Raw genomic sequence first — 23,439 nt, 5'->3', positions numbered from 1 at the left:
CCCAATGATCCAACGCTTCCACTTTCACAAACCACTGATACAACACTTCCCCGTTCACACACCACAGATACAACACTTCCCCGTTCACACACCACTGATCCAACACTTCCCATTCACACACCACTGACTCGACACTTCCCATTCACAAACAACTGATCTAACACTTCCCATTCACACCCCACTGATCCAACACATCACATTCACACATTACTGATACAACACTTCCCCGTTCACACACCACTGATACAACACTTCCCAGTCACAAACCAATGATCCAACACTTCAAATTCACTCACCACTGATCCAACACTTCCCACTCACACACAACTGTTACAACGCTTCCCCTTTCACACTCCACTGATACAACACTTCCCCGTTCACACACCACTGATCCAACACTTCCCATTCACACACCACTGACTCGACACTTCCCATTCACAAACAACTGATCTAACACTTCCCATTCACACACCACTGATACAACACTTCCCAGTCACAAACCAATGATCCAACACTTCAAATTCACTCACCACTGATCCAACACTTCCCACTCACACACAACTGTTACAACGCTTCCCCTTTCACACTCCACTGATACAACACTTCCCCGTTCACACTCCCCTTATCCAACACATCCAATTTACAAATCACTGATCCAAATCTTCCCATTCACACACCAATCATCCAACTCTTCTCATTCACACACCAATGATCCAACACTTCCCATTCACACACCAATGATCCAACGCTTCCCATTCACACACCAATGATACAACACTTCCCCATTCACACACCACTGAAACAACACTTCCCCGTTCACACACCACTGATCCAACACTTCCCCGTTCACACACCACTGATCCAACACTTCCCATTCACACACCACTGATCTAACACTTCCTCATTCACACACCACTGATACAACACTTCCTCGTTCACACACCACTGATCCAACACTTCCACGCTCATACACCACTGATACAACACTTCCCCGTTCACACACCACTGATACAACAGTTCCCCGTTCACACACCACTGATCCAACACTTCCCATTCACCCACCACTGACCCGAAACTTCCCATTCACAGACCACTGATCCAACACTTCCCATTCACACCCCTCTGATACAACACTTTCCGTTTACAAATTACTGATACAATACATCCGCGTTCACTCACCAATAATCCAACACGTCCCGAGTTAAAGCCACTGATCCAACACTGCCCATCCATACACTTCTGACCCGACACTTCCCATTCACTATCCACTGATCCAACACTTCCCATTCACACGCCACTGATCTCACACATCCCATTTACAAACCACTGATCCGACACTTCCCATTCAAACACCACTGATCAAACATTTCCCAGTCACTAACCACTGATTCAATACTTCCCATTCAGACACCACTGATAGAACTGAACCCCGTTCACACAGCAATGATCCAACAATTCCCGTTCACACACCACTGACCCGACTCTTCCCATTCACAAACCACTGTTCCAAAACTTCCCATTCGCACCCCACTGATCCAACACTTCCCATTCACACACAATGGATCCAACACTTCCCATTCGCACCCCACTGATCCAACACTTCCCCGTTCACACACCACTGATTCAACACTTTCCCGTTCTCACACCACTGATCCAACACATCCGATTCACAAACACTGATACATCACTTCCCATTCACTCACCACTGACCCGACACTTCCCATTCACAAATCACTGATCCAACACTTCAAATTCACAAAGCACTGATCCAACACTTCACATTCACACTCCACTGATCCAAATCTTCCCAATCACACACAAATGATCCAACACTTCCCATTCACACACAAGTGATCCAACGCTTCCCATTCACACACTAATGACACAACACTTCCCCTTCCACACACCACTGATACAACACTTCCCCGTGCACACAGCACAGATACAACACGTCCCCGTTCACACACCACTACTCCAACACTTCCCATTCACACACCAATGATCCAACGCTTCCCATTCACACACCAATGATACAACACTTCCCCATTCACACACCACTGATACAACAGTTCCCCGTTCACACTCCACTGATCCAACACATCCTATTCACAAACCACTGATCCAAATCTTCCCATTCACACACCAATGATACAACACTTCCCCATTCACACACCACTGATACAACAGTTCCCCGTTCACACTCCCCTTATCCAACACATCCAATTCACAAACCACTGATCCAACTCTTCCCATTCACACACCAATGATCCAACTCTTCTCATTCACACCCCAATGATCCAACGCTTCCACTTTCACAAACCACTGATACAACACTTCCCCGTTCACACACCACAGATACAACACTTCCCCGTTCACACACCACTGATCCAACACTTCCCATTCACACACCACTGACTCGACACTTCCCATTCACAAACAACTGATCTAACACTTCCCATTCACACCCCACTGATCCAACACATCACATTCACACATTACTGATACAACACTTCCCCGTTCACACACCACTGATACAACACTTCCCAGTCACAAACCAATGATCCAACACTTCAAATTCACTCACCACTGATCCAACACTTCCCACTCACACACAACTGTTACAACGCTTCCCCTTTCACACTCCACTGATACAACACTTCCCCGTTCACACTCCCCTTATCCAACACATCCTATTTACAAATCACTGATCCAAATCTTCCCATTCACACACCAATCATCCAACTCTTCTCATTCACACACCAATGATCCAACACTTCCCCAGTCACAAACCACTGATCCAACACTTCCCATCGACACACCACTGACCCGACACTTCCCATTCAGAAAACACTGAGCCGACACTTCCCATTCACACCCCACTGATACAACACTTCCCATTCGCACATTACTGATACAACACTTCCCCGTTTACACACCACTGATACAACACTTCCCCGTCACAAACCAATGATCCAAAACTTCACATTCACTCACCACTGTTCCAAAACTTCCCACTCACACACAGCTGATACAAAGCTTCCCCTTTAACATTCCACTGATACAACACTTCCCCTTTCACAAACCACTGATGCAACAGATCCTATTCACACACCACTGATCCAACACACCGCATTAACAAACCACTGATCCAGCACTTCCCATTCGCACACCACTGATCCAACACATCCCAATCACACGCCACAGATCCAACACTTCGCATTAACAAACCACTGATAGAGCACTTCCCATTCACACACCACTGATCGAACACATCCCATTCAAACAACACTGATCCAACATTTCCCATTCACACACCAATAATCCAACACTTCCCCAGTAAAAAACCACAGATCGAACACATCCCATCCAAACAAAACTGACCCGACACTTCCCATTCACAAACCACTGATCCAACACTTCCCATTCACACACCACTGATCCAACACTTCCCATTCACAAACCACTAATCCGAGACTTCCCATTCACACATCACTGATCAAACACTTCCCATTCACATATCAATAATCCAACACACCCCATTCATACACCACTGATCCAACACTTAGCAATCACTCACCAATAATCCAACACTTCCCCAGTCACAAACAACTGATCCAACACTTCCCATCCAGGCACCACTGAACCGACACTTCCCATTCACACCCCACTGATCCAAAACTTCCCATTCACACATTACTGATACAAAACATCTCCGTTCACACACCACTGATCCAACACATCCCATTCACAAACCACTGATCCAACACTTCCCATTCACACACAACTGATTCAACACTACCCCGTACACACAGCAATGAACAAACAGTTTCGATTCACACACCACTAAGCCGAGACTTCCCATTCACACCCCACTGATACAAGACTTCCCATTCACACATTACTGATACAACACATCCCCGTTCACACACCACTGATACAACACCTCCCCGTTAACACACCAATGATCCAACACCTCCCCATTCACACACCACTGATACAACACTTCCCCGTTCACACACCACAGAAACAACACATCCCCGTTCACACACCACTGATCCAACACATCCCATTCACAAACCACTGATCCAACACTTCCCATTCACACACAACTGATTCAACACTACCCCGTACACACAGCAATGAACAAACAGTTCCGATTCACACACCACTAAGCCGACACTTCCCATTCACACCCCACTGATACAACACTTCCCATTCACACATTACTGATACAACACATCCCCGTTCACACACCATTGATACAACACTTCCCCTTTAACACACCAATGATCCAACACCTCCCCATTCACACACCACTGATACAACACTTCCCCGTTCACACACCACAGAAACAACACATCCCCGTTCACACACCACTGATCCAACACTTCCCATTCACACACCACTGATCTAACACTTCCCATTCAGCACACCACAGACCCGACAATTCCCATTCACAAACCACTGTTCCAACACTTCCCATTCACACCCCACAGATACAACACTTTCCGTTCAAAAATTACTGATCCAAAAGATCCGCGTTCACTCACCAATAATCCAACACTTCCCGAGTTAAAGCCACTGATCCAACACTGCCCATCCATACACTGCTGACCCGACACTTCCCATTCACTATCCACTGATCCAACACTTCCCATTCACACGCCACTGATCTCACACATCCCATTCACAAACCACTGATCCGACACTTCCCATTCAAACACCACTGATCAAACATTTCCCAGTCACAAACCACTGATTCAACACTTCCCATTCACACACCACTGATACAACTCTACCCCGTTCACACAGCAATGATCCAACAATTCCCATTCACACACCACTGACCCGACACTTCTCATTACAATCCACTGTTCCAACACTTCCCATTCGCAACCCACTGATCCAACACTTCCCATTCACGCACAATGGATACAACACTTCCCCGTTCACACACCACTGATTCAACACATTCCCGTTCTCACACCACTGATCCAACACATCCGATTCACAAACACTGATCCAGCACTTCCCATTCACTCACCACTGACCCGACACTTCCCATTCACAAATCACTGATCCAACACTTCACATTCACACTCCACTGATCCAAATCTTCCCAATCACACACAAATGATCCAACACTTCCCCATTCACACACCAGTGATCCAACGCTTCCCATTCACACACTAATGACACAACACATCCCCTTCCACACACCATTGATACAACACTTCCCCGTTCACACAGCACAGATACAACACATCCCCGTTCACACACCACTACTCCAACACTTCCCATTCACACACCACTGATACAACACTTCCCATTCACACACCAATGATCCAACGCTTCCCATTCAAACACCAATGATACAACACTTCCCCATTCACACACCACTGATACAACAGTTCCCCGTTCACACTCCACTGATCCAACACATCCTATTCACAAACCACTGATCCAAATCTTCCCATTCACACACCAATGTTACAACACTTCCCCATTCACACATCTCTGATACAACAGTTCCCCGTTCACACTCCACTGATCCAACACATCCTATTCACAAACCACTGATACAAATCTTCCCATTCACACACCAATGATCCAACTCTTCTCGTTCACACCCCAATGATCCAACGCTTCCACTTTCACAAACCACTGATACAACACTTCCCCGTTCACACACCACAGATACAACACTTCCCCGTTCACACACCACTGACCCGACACTTCCCATTCACAAACCACTGATCCTTCATTTCGCATTCACACACCAATAATCCAACACTTCCCCAGTAAAAAACCACTGATCCAACACTTCCGATTCAGAAACACTGCTCCAACTCTTCCCATTCACTCACCACTGATCCGACACTTCCCATTCACAAATCACTGATCCAACACTTCAAATTCACAAACCACTGATCCAACACTTCACATTCACACTCCACTGATCCAAATCTTCCCATTCACACACAAATGATCCAACACTTCCTCATTCACACACCACTGATACAACAGTTCCTCGTTCACACACCAATGATACAACACATCCTATTCACAAACCACTGATCCAAATCTTCCCATTCACACACAAATGATCCAGCTCTTCTCATTCACACCCCAATGATCCAACGGTTCCATTTTAAGAAACCACAGATACAACACTTCCCCGTTCACACACCACAGATACAACACTTCCCCGTTCACAGAGCACAGATACAACACTTCCCCGTTCACACACCACTGATCCAACACATCCCCTTCACAAACCAATGATCCAACACTTCAAATTCACTCACCACTGATCCAACACATCCCATTCACACACCACTGATCCAACACATCCCATTCACACGCCACTGATCCAACACTTCCCATTCAAACACCACTGATCCAACACATCCCATTCACACGCCACTGATCCAACACTTCCCATTCAAACACCACTGATCCAACACATCCCATTCACACACCAATAATCCAACACAGCCCATTCACACACTACTGATCCAACATTTCGCATTCACACACCAATAATCCAACACTTCCCCAGTAAAAAACCACTGATCCAACAATTCCCATCCAAACAAAACTGACCCGACACTTCCCATTCACTCACCACTGATCCAACACATCCCATTCACACACCAATAATCCAACACATCCCATTCACACACCACTGATCCAACACATCCCATTCGCACACCAAGAATCCAACACTTCCCATTCACACACCACTGATCCAACACTTCCCCGTTCATACACTACTGATCCAACAGTTCCCATTCCCACACCACTGATCTAACACTTCCCATTCACACACCACAGACCCGACACTTCCCATTCACAAACCACTGATCTAACACTTCCCATTCACACATTACTGATACAACACTTCCCCGTTCACACACCACTGATACAACACTTACTCATTCACACACCACTGATACAACAGTTCCTCGTTCACACACCAATGATACAACACATCCTATTCACAAACCACTGATCCAAATCTTCCCATTCACACAGAAATGATCCAACTCTTCTCATTCACACCCCAATGATCCAACGGTTCCACTTTCAGAAACCACAGATACAACACTTCCCCGTTCACACACCACAGATACAACACTTCCCCGTTCACACAGCACAGATACAACACTACCCCGTTCAAACACCACTGATCCAACTCTTCCCCGTTCAAACACCACTGATCCAACACTTCCCCGTTAACACACCACAGATACAACACTTCCCCATTCACACACCACTGATCCAACTCTTCACATTCACACATTACTGATACAACACTTCCCCGTACACACACCACTAATACAACACTTCCCCTTCACAAACCAATGATCCAACACTTCAAATTCACTCACCACTGATCCAACACATCCCATTCACACACCACTGATCCAACACTTCCCATTCACACACCACTGATCCAACACATCCCATTCACACGCCACTGATCCAACACTTCCCATTCAAACACCACTGATCCAACACATCCCATTCACACACCAATAATCCAACACATCCCCAGTAAAAAACCACTGATTCAACATTTCGCATTCACACACCAATAATCCAACACTTCCCCAGTAAAAAAACACTGATCCAACACTTCCCATCCAAACAAAACTGACCCGACACTTCCCATTCACTCACCACTGATCCAGCACATCCCATTCACACACCAATAATCCAACACATCCCATTCACACACCACAGATCCAACACATCCCATTCACACACCAATAATCCAACACTTCCCATTCACACACCACTGATCCAACACTTCCCCGTTCACACACCACTGATCCAACACTTCCCATTCACACACCAATAATCCAACACATCACATTCACACACCACTGATCCAACACATCCCATTCACACCAATAATCCAACACTTCCCATTCACACACCACTGATCCAACACTTCCCCATTCACACACCACTGATCTAACACTTCACATTCACACACCACTGACCCGACACTTCCCATTCACAAACCACTGATCTAACACTTCCCATTCACACACCACTGACCCGACACTTCCCATTCACAAACCACTGATCTAACACTTCCCATTCACACATTACTGATAGAATACTTCCCCGTTCACACACCACTGATACAACACTTCCTCATTCACACACCACTGATACAACAGTTCCTCGTTCACACACCAATGATACAACACATCCTATTCACAAACCACTGATCCAAATCTCCCCATTCACACACAAATTATCCAACTCTTCTCATTCACACCCCAATGATCCAACGGTTCCACTTTCAGAAACCACAGATACAACACTTCCCCGTTCACACACCACAGATACAACACTTCCCCGTTCACACAGCACAGATACAACACTTCCCCGTTCACACACCACTGATTCAACACTTCCCCGTTCACACACCACAGATACAACGCTTCCCCTTTCACACTCCACTGACACAACACTTCCCCTTTCACAAACCACTGATGCAACAGATCCCATTCACACACCACTGATCCAACACACCGCATTAACAAACCACTGATCCAGCACTTCCCATTCGCACACCACTGATCCAACACATCCCAATCACACGCCGCAGATCCAACACTTCGCATTAACAAACCACTGATAGAGCACTTCCCATTCACACACCACTGATCCAACACATCCCATTCAAACAACACTGATCCAACATTTCCCATTCACACACCAATAATGCAACACTTCCCCAGTAAAAAACCACAGATCGAACACATCCCATCCAAACAAAACTGACCCGACACTTCCCATTCACAAACCACTGATCCAACACTTCCCATTCACACACCACTGATCCAACACTTCCCATTCACAAACCACTAATCCGAGACTTCCCATTCACACATCACTGATCAAACACTTCCCATTCACATATCAATAATCCAACACACCCCATTCATACACCACTGATCCAACACTTAGAAATCACTCACCAATAATCCAACACTTCCCCAGTCACAAACCACTGATCCAACACTTCCCATCCAGGCACCACTGAACCGACACTTCCCATTCACACCCCACTGATCCAAAACTTCCCATTCACACATTACTGATACAAAACATCTCCGTTCACACACCACTGATCCAACACATCCCATTCACAAACCACTGATCCAACACTTCCCATTCACTCACCACTGATCCAGCACATCCCATTCACACACCAATAATCCAACACATCCCATTCACACACCACAGATCCAACACATCCCATTCACACACCAATAATCCAACTCTTCCCATTCACACACCACTGATCCAACACTTCCCCGTTCACACACCACTGATCCAACACTTCCCATTCACACACCAATAATCCAACACATCACATTCACACACCACTGATCCAACACATCCCATTCACACCAATAATCCAACACTTCCCATTCACACACCACTGATCCAACACTTCCCCATTCACACACCACTGATCTAACACTTCACATTCACACACCACTGACCCGACACTTCCCATTCACAAACCACTGATCTAACACTTCCCATTCACACACCACTGACCCGACACTTCCCATTCACAAACCACTGATCTAACACTTCCCATTCACACATTACTGATAGAATACTTCCCCGTTCACACACCACTGATACAACACTTCCTCATTCACACACCACTGATACAACAGTTCCTCGTTCACACACCAATGATACAACACATCCTATTCACAAACCACTGATCCAAATCTTCCCATTCACACACAAATTATCCAACTCTTCTCATTCACACCCCAATGATCCAACGGTTCCACTTTCAGAAACCACAGATACAACACTTCCCCGTTCACACACCACAGATACAACACTTCCCCGTTCACACAGCACAGATACAACACTTCCCCGTTCACACACCACTGATCCAACACTTCCCCGTTCACACACCACAGATACAACGCTTCCCCTTTCACACTCCACTGACACAACACTTCCCCTTTCACAAACCACTGATGCAACAGATCCCATTCACACACCACTGATCCAACACACCGCATTAACAAACCACTGATCCAGCACTTCCCATTCGCACACCACTGATCCAACACATCCCAATCACACGCCACAGATCCAACACTTCGCATTAACAAACCACTGATAGAGCACTTCCCATTCACACACCACTGATCCAACACATCCCATTCAAACAACACTGATCCAACATTTCCCATTCACACACCAATAATGCAACACTTCCCCAGTAAAAAACCACAGATCGAACACATCCCATCCAAACACTGACCCGACACTTCCCATTCACAAACCACTGATCCAACACTTCCCATTCACACACCACTGATCCAACACTTCCCATTCACAAACCACTAATCCGAGACTTCCCATTCACACATCACTGATCAAACACTTCCCATTCACATATCAATAATCCAACACACCCCATTCATACACCACTGATCCAACACTTAGAAATCACTCACCAATAATCCAACACTTCCCCAGTCACAAACCACTGATCCAACACTTCCCATCCAGGCACCACTGAACCGACACTTCCCATTCACACCCCACTGATCCAAAACTTCCCATTCACACATTACTGATACAAAACATCTCCGTTCACACACCACTGATCCAACACATCCCATTCACAAACCACTGATCCAACACTTCCCATTCACACACAACTGATTCAACACTACCCCGTACACACAGCAATGAACAAACAGTTCCGATTCACACACCACTAAGCCGAGACTTCCCATTCACACCCCTCTGATACAACACTTCCCATTCACACATTACTGATACAACACATCCCCGTTCACACACCACTGATACAACACTTCCCCGTTAACTCACCAATGATCCAACACCTTCCCATTCACACACCACTGATGCAACACTTCCCCGTTCGCACACCACAGAAACAACACTTCCCCGTTCACACACCACTGATCCAACACTTCCCATGCACCCACCACTGACCCGAAACATCCCATTCACAGACCACTGATCCAACACTTCCCATTCACACCCCACTGATACAACACTTTCCGATCACACACTACTGATACAACACTGCCCCGTTCACACATCACTGATACAACACATCCCCATTCACACACCACAGAAACAGCACTTCCCCGTTCACACACCACTGATCCAACACTTCCCATTCACCCACCACTGACCCGAAACTTCCCATTCGCAGACCACTGATCCAACACTTCCCATTCACACCCCTCTGATACAATACTTTCCGTTTACAAATTACTGATACAACACATCCGCGTTCACTCACCAATAATCCAACACGTCCCGAGTTAAAGCCACTGAACCAACACTGCCCATCCATACACTGCTGACCCGACACTTCCCATTCACTATCCACTGATCCAACACTTCGCATTCACACGCCACTGATCTCACACATCCCATTCACAAACCACTGATCCGACACTTCCCATTCAAACACCACTGATCAAACATTTCCCAGTCACTAACCACTGATTCAACACTTCCCATTCACACACCACTGATAGAACTGAACCCCGTTCACACAGCAATGATCCAACAATTCCCATTCACACACCACTGACCCGACACTTCCCATTCACAAACCACTGTTACAACACTTCCCATTCGCACCCCTCTGATCCAACACTTCCCATTCACACACAATGGATACAACACTTCCCCGTTCACACACCACTGATTCAACACTTTCCCGTTCTCACACCACTGATCCAACACATCCGATTCACAAACACTGATCCATCACTTCCCATTCACTCACCACTGACCCGACACTTCCCATTCACAAATCACTGATCAAACACTTCAAATTCACAAACCACTGATCCAACACTTCACATTCACACTCCACTGATCCAAATCTTCCCAATCACACACAAATGATCCAACACTTCCCCATTCACACACCACTGATCCAACACTTCCCCAGTCACACACCACTGATCCAGCACTTCCCATTCACACACCAGTGATCCAACGCTTCCCATTCACACACTAATGACACAACACTTCCCCTTCCACACACCACTGATACAACACTTCCCCGTGCACACAGCACAGATACAACACATCCCCGTTCACACACCACTACTCCAACACTTCCCATTCACACACCACTGATCCAACACATCCCATTCACACACCAATAATCCAACACTTCCCATTCACACACCAATAATCCAACACTTCCCATTCACACGCCACTGATCTCACACATCCCATTCACAAACCACTGATCCGACACTTCCCATTCAAACACCACTGATCAAACATTTCCCAGTCACTAACCACTGATTCAACACTTCCCATTCCCACACCACTGATAGAACTGAACCCCGTTCACACAGCAATGATCCAACAATTCCCGTTCACACACCACTGACCCGACACTTCCCATTCACAAACCACTGTTCCAACACTTCCCATTCGCACCCCACTGATCCAACACTTCCCATTAACACACAATGGATCCAACACTTCCCATTCGCACCCCACTGATCCAACACTTCCCATTCACACACAATGGATACAACACTTCCCCGTTCACACACCACTGATTCAACACTTTCCCGTTCTCACACCACTGATCCAACACATCCGATTCACAAACTCTGATCCATCACTTCCCATTCAGTCACCACTGACCCGACACTTCCCATTCACAAATCACTGATCCAACACTTCAAATTCACAAACCACTGATCCAACACTTCACATTCACACTCCACTCATCCAAATCTTCCGAATCACACACAAATGATCCAACACTTCCCATTCACACACCAGTGATCCAACGCTTCCCATTCACACACTAATGACACAACACTTCCCCTTCCACACACCACTGATACAACACTTCCCCGTGCACACAGCACAGATACAACACATCCCCGTTCACACACCACTACTCCAACACTTCCCATTCACACACCAATGATCCAACGCTTCCCATTCACACACGAATGATACAACAGTTCCCCGTTCACACTCCACTGATCCAACACATCCTATTCACAAACCACTGATCCAAATCTTCCCATTCACACACCAATGATACAACACTTCCCCATTCACACAGCACTGATACAACAGTTCCCCGTTCACACTCCACTGATCCAACACATCCTATTCACAAACCACTGATCCAAATCTTCCCATTCACACACCAATGATACAACACTTCCCCATTCACACACCACTGATACAACAGTTCCCCGTTCACACTCCCCTTATCCAACACATCCAATTCACAAACCACTGATCCAAATCTTCCCATTCACACACCAATGATCCAACTCTTCTCATTCACACCCCAATGATCCAACGCTTCCACTGTCACAAACCACTGATCCAAGACTTCCAAATCACACACCAATAATCCAACACTTCCCCAGTCACAAACCACTGATCCAACACTTCCCATCGACACACCACTGACCCGACACTTCCCATTCAGAAAACACTGAGCCGACACTTCCCATTCACACCCCACTGATACAACACTTCCCATTCACACACCACTGATACAACACTTCCCCGTCACAAACCAATGATCCAAAACGTCACATTCACTCACCACTGTTCCAGCACTTCCCACTCACACACAGCTGATACAACGCTTCCCCTTTCACACTCCACTGATACAACACTTCCCCTTTCACAAACCACTGATGCAACAGATCCCATTCACACACCACTGATCCAACAGACCGCATTAACAAACCACTGATCCAGCACTTCCCATTCGCACACCACTGATCCAACACATCCCAATCTCACGCCACAGATCCAACACTTCGCATTAACAAACCACTGATAGAGCACTTCCCATTCACACACCACTGATCCAACACAACCCCATTCATACACCACTGATCCAACACTTAGCAATCACTCACCAATAATCCAACACTTCCCCAGTCACAAACCACTGATCCAACACTTCCCATCCAGGCACCACTGAACCGACACTTCCCATTCACACACCACTGATCCAAAACTTCCCATTCACACACTAATGACACAACACCTCCCCTTCACACACCACTGATACAGCACTTCCCCGTGCACACAGCACAGATACAACACATCCCCGTTCACACACCACTACTCCAACACATCCCATTCACACACCAATAATCCAACACATCCCATTCACACACCACTGATCCAACACATCCCATTCACACACCAATAATCCAACACATCCCATTCACACACCAATAATCCAACACATCCCATTCACACACCACTGATCCAACACTTCACATTCACACTCCACTGATCCAAATCTTCCCAATCACACACAAATGATCCAACACTTCCCCATTCACACACCACTGATCCAACACTTCCCATTCACACATTACTGATACAACACTTCCCCGTTAACACACCATTGATACAACACTTCCCCGTCACAAACCAATGATCCAACACTTCAAATTCACTCAACACTGATCCAACACTTCGCATTTACACACCAATAATCCAACACTTCCCACTCACGCACAGCTGATACAACGCTTCCCATTCACAAACCACTGATCCAACAGATCCCATTCACACGCCACAGATCCAACACTTCGCATTAACAAACCACTGATAGAGCACTTCCCATTTACACACCACTGATCCAACACATCCCATTCACCCACCAGTAATCCAACATATCCCATTCACACACCACTGACCCGACACTTCGCATTCACAAACCACTGATCTAACACTTCCCATTCACACATTACTGATACAACACTTCCCCGTACACACACCACTGATACAACACTTCCCCGTTCACACACCACTGATCCAACACTTCCCATTCACACCCCACTGATACAACACATCCCCATTCACACACCACAGAAACAACACTTCCCCGTTCACACACCACAGAAACAGCACTTCCCCGTTCACACACCACTGATCCAACACTTCCCATTCACCCACTACTGACCCGAAACTTCCCATTCACAGACCACTGATCCAACACTTCCCATTCACACTCCACTGATACAAAACTTTCCGTTCAGAAATTACTGATACAACACATCCGCGTTCACTCACCGAGTTAAAGCCACTGATCCAACACTTCCCATCCATACACTGCTGATCCGACACTTCCCATTCACTATCCACTGATCTAACAGTTCCCAGTCACAAACCACTGATCCAACAATTCCCATTCACACACCACTGACCCGACACTTCCCATTCTCAAACCACTGTTCCAACACTTCCCATTCGCACCCCACTGATCCAACACTTCCGATTCACAAACACTGATCCAACACTTCCCATTCACACACAATTGACACAACACTTCCCCTTCCACACACCACTGATATAACACTTCCCCGTTCACACAGCACAGATACAACACATCCCCGTTCACACACCACTACTCCAACACTTCCCATTCACACACCAATGATCCAACGCTTCCCATTCACACACCAATGATACAACACTTCCCCATTCACACATCACTGATACAACAGTTCCCCGTTCACACTCCACTGATCCAACACATCCTATTCACAAACCACTGATCCAAATCTTCCCATTCACACCCCAATGATCCAACTCTTCTCATTCACACCCCAATGATCCAACGCTTCCACTTTCACAAACCACTGATACAACACTTCCCCGTTCACACACCACAGGTACAACACTTCCCCGTTCACACACCACTGATCCACTTCCCATTCACACACCACTGATCTAACACTTCCCATTCACACCCCACTGATCCAACACATCACATTCACACATTACTGATACAACACTTCCCCGTTCACACACCACTGATACAACATTTCCCCGTCACAAGCCAATGATCCAACACTTCAAATTCACTCACCACTGATCCAACAAATCCCATTCACACACCACTGACCCGACACTTCCCATTCACACCCCACTGATCCAACACTTCGCATTCACACATTACTGATGCAACACTTCCCCGTTCACACACCACTGATACAACACTTCCCCGTCACAAGCCAATGATCTAACACTTCAAATTCACTCACCACTGATCCAACACTTCCCATTCACACACCACTGATCCAACATATCCCATTCACACACCACTGATCCAACACTTCCCATTCACACACCACTGATCTAACACTTCCCATTCACACCCCACTGATCCAACACTTCACATTCACAAATTACTGATACAACACTTCCCCGTTCACACACCGCTGATCCAACATATCCCATTCACACTCCACTGACCCGACACTTCCCATTCACAAACCACGGATCTAACACTTCCCATTCACACCCCACTGATCCAACACTTCGCATTCACACATTACTGATACAACACTTCCCCGTTCACACACCATTGATACAACACTTCCCCGTCACAAGCCAATGATCCAACACTTCAAATTCACTCACCACTGATCCAACACTTCCCATTCGCACACCACTGATCCAACACTTCCCATTCACACACCACTGATCTAACACTTCCCATTCACACCCCACTGATCCAACACTTCACATTCACACCCCACTGATCCAACACTTCACATTCACAAATTACTGATACAACACTTCCCCGTTCACACACCACTGATACAACACATCCCATTCACACACCAATAATCCAACACATCCCATTCAAACACCACTGATCCAACACCTCCCATTCACACACCAATAATCCAACACATCCCATTCACACACCACTGATCCAACATTTCCCATTCACACACCAATAATCCAACACACCCGATTCATACACCACTGATCCAACTCTTAGCAATCACTCAGCAATAATCCAACACTTCCCCAGTCACAAACCACTGATCCAACACTTCCCATCCACGCACCACTGACCCGACACTTCCCATTCACAAACCACTGAACCGACACTTCCCATTCACACCCCACTGATCCAAAACTTCCCATTCACACATTACTGATACAAAACTTCTCCGTTCACACACCACTGATCCAACACATCCCATTCACAAACCACTGATCCAACACTTCCCATTCACACACAACTGATTCAACACTAACCCGTACAAACAGCAATGATCAAACAGTTCCGATTCACACACCACTAAGCCGAGACATCCCATTCACACCCCACTGATACAACACTTCCCATTCACACATTACTGATACAACACTTCCCCATTCACCCACCACTGATACAACACTTCCCCGTTCACACATCACTGATCCAACACATCCCATTCACAAACCACTGATCCAAAACGTCCCATTCACACACCACTGAATCAACACTTCCCCGTTCACACAACACTGATCCAACACTTCATATTCACTCACCACTGACCCGACACTCCCCATTCACAAACCATTGATCCAACAGTTCACATTAACACACCACTGATCCAACAATTCCCATTCACAAACCACTCATCCGACACATCCAATTCACACACAACTGATCAAACACTTCCCATTCATACACCAATAATCCAACAGTTCCCGTTCACACCCCACTGCTCCAACACTTCCCCTTTCACCCACCACTGATACAACACTTCCCCGTTCACACATCACTGATTCAACACATCCCATTCACACACCACTGATTCAACAGTTCCCATTTACACACCACTGATCCAACACTTCCCAAACACACACCAATAATCCAACTCTTCCCCAGTCACAAACCACTGACCCAGCACTTCCCATCGACACACCACTGATCTTACACATCCCATTCAGACCCCACTGAACCAACACTTCCCATTCACACATTACTGATACAACACTTCCCCTTTCACCCACCACTGATACAACACTTCCCCGTTCACACATCACTGATCCAACACATCCCATTCTCAAACCACTGATCCAACAATTCCCATTCACAAACCACTCACCCGACACATGCATTTCACACACAACTGATCAAACACTTCCCATTCATACACCAATAATTCAACAGTTCCCGTTCGCACCCCACTGCTCCAACACTTCCCATTCACACACCAATAATCCAACTGTTCCCGTTCAAACACCACTGATACAACACTTCCCCGTTCACACACCACAGGGACAACACTTCCCGTTCAGACACCACTGATCCAACACTTCCCAGTCACAAACCAATGATCCAACACTTCACATTCACTCACCACTGATCCAACCCTCCCACTCACACACAACTGATACAACGCTTCCCCTTTCACACTCCACTGATACAACACTTCCACGTTCACACACCGCTGATCCAACAGATCCGATTCACAAACACTGATCCAACACTTCCCATTCACTCACCACTGTCCAGACACTTCCCATTCACAAACCACTGATCCAACACTTCACATTCACACTCCACTGATGCAAAACATCTCATTCAGACACAAATGATCCAACACTTCCCCATTCACAAACCACTGATCCAGCACTTCACATTCACTCACCACTGACCCGGCACTCCCCATTCACAAACCACTGATCCAACAGTTCCCATTCACACACCAATTATCCAACAATTCCCATTCTCAAACCACTCATCCGACACATCCAATTCACACACAACTGATCCAACACTTCCCATTCACACCCTACTGATCCAACACTTCCCATTCATACCCCACTGATCCAACACTTCCCATTCATACCCCACTGATCCAACACTTCCCATTCACAAACCACTAATCCGACACTTCCCATTCACACACCACTGACCAAACACTTCCCATTCACACATCAATAATCCAACACATCCCATTCACACACCACTGATCCAACACTTCCCAATCACACACCAATAATCCAACACTTCCCCAGTCACAAACCACTGATCCAACACTTCCCATCGACACACCACTGACCCGACACTTCCCATTCACACCACTGATTCAACACTATCCCGTTCACACAGCAATGATCAAACAGTTCCGATTCACACACCACTGATCCAACACTTCCCATTCACACATTACTGATACAACACTTCCCTTTTCACACACCACTGATACAAAACTTCCCAGTTCACACATCACTGATCCAACACCCCCCATTCACGCACCACTGACGCAACACTTCCCCGATCACACAACACTGATTCAACACTATCCCATTCACAAACCATTGATCCAACAGTTCCCATTAACACACCACTGATCCAGCAATTCCCATTCACACACCACCGACACAACACTTCCCCGTTCACACAACACTGAACCAACACTTCCAACACACAAACCACTGATCCAGCACTTCACATTCACTCACCACTGACCCGACACTCCCCTTTCACAAACCATTGATCCAACAGTTCCCATTAACACACCACTGATCCAGCAATTCCCAATCACAAACCACTCATCCGACACATCCAATTCACACACAACTGATCAAACACTTCCCAATCATACACCAATAATCCAACAGTTCCCGTTCACACCCCACTGCTCCAACACTTCCCATTCACACACCAATAATCCAACACTTCCCCGTTCACACACCACTAATCCAACACCTCGCATTTACAAACCACTGATTCAGCACTTCCCATTCACACACCACTGATCCAACACATCCCATTCACACACCACGGATCCAACACTTCCCAATCACACACCAATAATCCAACACTTCCCCAGTCACAAACCACTGATCCAACACTTCCCATCGACACACCACTGACCCGACACTTCCCATTCAGAAACCACTGAACCGACACTTCCCATTCACACACCACTGATTCAACACTATCCCGTTCACACAGCAATGATCAAACAGTTCCGATTCACACACCACTGAGCCGACACTTCCCATTCACACCCCACTGATCCAACACTTCCCATTCACACATTACTGATACAACACTTCCCATTCACAAACCACTGATACAACACTTCCCAATCACACATTACTGATACAACACTTCACATTCACAAACCACTGATACAACACTTCCCATTCACACATTACTGATACAACACTTCACATTCACACACCACTGATACAACACTTCCCAATCACACACCAATAATCCAACACTTCCCCAGTCACAAACCACTGATCCAACACTTCCCATCGACACACCACTGACCCGACACTTCCACTTTCACCCACCACTGATACAACACTTCCCCGTTCACACATCACTGATCCAACACATCGCATTCACAAACCACTGATCCAACACTTGCTATTCAGAAACCACTGATCCAACACTTCCCAATCACACACCAATAATCCAACACTTCCCCAGTCACAAACCACTGACCCAGCACTTCCCATCGACACAAAACTGATCCAACACATCCCATTCTCAAACCACTGATCCAACACATCCCATTTTCAAACCACTGATCCAACAATTCCCATTCACAAACCACTCATCCGACACTTACATTTCACACACAACTGATCAAACACTTCCCATTCATACACCAATAATCCAACAGTTCCCGTTCGCACTCCACTGCTCCAACACTTCCCATTCACACAGCAATAATCCAACAGTTCCCGTTGAAACACCACTGATACAACACTTCCCGTTCACACACAACTGATCAAACACATCCCATTCATACACCAATAATCCAACAGTTCCCGTTAACACCCCACTGCTGCAACACTTCCCAATCACACACCAATAATCCAACACTTCCCCAGTCACAAACCACTGATCCAACACTTCCCATCGACACACCACTGACCCGACACTTCCCATTCAGAAACCATGATCCAACAGTTCACATTAACACACCACTGATCCAACAATTCCCATTCACAAACCACTCATCCGACACATCCAATTCACACACAACTGATCAAACACTTCCCATTCATACACCAATAATCCAACAGTTCCCGTTCACACCCCACTGCTCCAACACTTCCCCTTTCACCCACCACTGATACAACACTTCCCCGTTCACACATCACTGATCCAACACATCCCATTCACAAACGACCGATCCAACACTTCCCATTCACACACCACTGATTCAACTGTTCCCATTCACACACCACTGATCCAACACTTCCCAATCACACACCAATAATCAAACACTTCCCCAGTCACAAACCACTGACCCAGCACTTCCCATCGACACACCACTGATCGTACACATCCCATTCAGACCCCACTGAACCAACACTTCCCATTCACACATTACTGATACAACACTTCCCCTTTCACCCACCACTGATACAACACTTCCCCGTTCACACATCACTGATCCAACACATCCCATTCACAAACCACCGATCCAACACTTCCCATTCACACACCACTGATTCAACAGTTCCCATTCACACACCACTGATCCAACACTTCCCAATCACACACCAATAATCCAACACTTCCCCAGTCACAAACCACTGACCAAGCACTTCCCATCGACACACCACTGATCTTACACATCCCATTCAGACCCCACTGAACCAACACTTCCCATTCACACATTACTGATACAACACTTCCCCTTTCACCCACCACTGATACAACACTTCCCCGTTCACACATCACTGATCCAACACATCCCATTCTCAAACCACTGATCCAACAATTCCCATTCACAAACCACTCATCCGACACATCCATTTCACACACAACTGATCAAACACTTCCCATTCATACACCAATAATCCAACAGTTCCAGTTCGCACCCCACTGCTCCAACACTTCCCATTCACACACCAATAATCCAACAGTTCCCGTTCAAACACCACTGATACAGCACTTCCCGTTCAGACACCACTGATCCAACACTTCGCATTCACACTCCACTGATGCAAAACTTCTCATTCACACACAAATGATCCAACACTTCCCCATTCACAAACCACTGATCCAGCACTTCACATTCACTCACCACTGACTCGGCACTCCCCATTCACAAACCACTGATCCAACAGTTCCCATTCACACACCAATTATCCAACAATTCCCATTCTCAAACCACTCATCCGACACATCCAATTCACACACAACTGATCCAACACTTCCCATTCACACCCCACTGATCCAACACTTCCCATTCATACCCCACTGATCCAACACTTCCCATTCACAAACCACTAATCCGACACTTCCCATTCACACACCACTGACCAAACACTTCCCATTCACACATCAATAATCCAACACATCCCATTCACACACCACTGATCCAACACTTCCCAATCACACACCAATAATCCAACACTTCCCCAGTCACAAACCACTGATCCAACACTTCCCATCGACACACCACTGATCTTACACATCCCATTCAGACCCCACTGAACAAACACTTCCCATTCACACATTACTGATACAACACTTCCCCTTTCACCCACCACTGATACAACACTTCCCCGTTCACACATCACTGATCCAACACATCCCATTCTCAAACCACTGATCCAACAATTCCCATTCACAAACCACTCATCCGACACATCCATTTCACACACAACTGATCAAACACTTCCCATTCATACACCAATAATCCAACAGTTCCAGTTCGCACCCCACTGCTCCAACACTTCCCATTCACACACCAATAATCCAACAGTTCCCGTTCAAACACCACTGATACAGCACTTCCCGTTCAGACACCACTGATCCAACACTTCACATTCACACTCCACTGATGCAAAACTTCTCATTCACACACAAATGATCCAACACTTCCCCATTCACAAACCACTGATCCAGCACTTCACATTCACTCACCACTGACTCGGCACTCCCCATTCACAAACCACTGATCCAACAGTTCCCATTCACACACCAATTATCCAACAATTCCCATTCTCAAACCACTCATCCGACACATCCAATTCACACACAACTGATCCAACACTTCCCATTCACACCCCACTGATCCAACACTTCCCATTCATACCCCACTGATCCAACACTTCCCATTCACAAACCACTAATCCGACACTTCCCATTCACACACCACTGACCAAACACTTCCCATTCACACATCAATAATCCAACACATCCCATTCACACACCACTGATCCAACACTTCCCAATCACACACCAATAATCCAACACTTCCCCAGTCACAAACCACTGATCCAACACTTCCCATCGACACACCACTGACCCGACACATCCCATTCACACCACTGATTCAACACTATCCCGTTCACACAGCAATGATCAAACAGTTCCGATTCACACACCACTGATCCAACACTTCCCATTCACACGTTACTGATACAACACTTCCCTTTTCACACACCACTGATACAAAACTTCCCAGTTCACACATCACTGATCCAAGACTTCCCATTCACACACCACTGATCCAACACCCCCCATTCACGCACCACTGACGCAACACTTCCCCGTTCACACAACACTGATCCAACACTTCCAACACA

The sequence above is a fragment of the Hypanus sabinus genome, unplaced genomic scaffold (assembly GCF_030144855.1).
Source record: "Hypanus sabinus isolate sHypSab1 unplaced genomic scaffold, sHypSab1.hap1 scaffold_168, whole genome shotgun sequence".
Lineage (NCBI taxonomy): Eukaryota > Metazoa > Chordata > Chondrichthyes > Myliobatiformes > Dasyatidae > Hypanus > Hypanus sabinus.
This window is presented reverse-complemented; position numbering follows the sequence as displayed.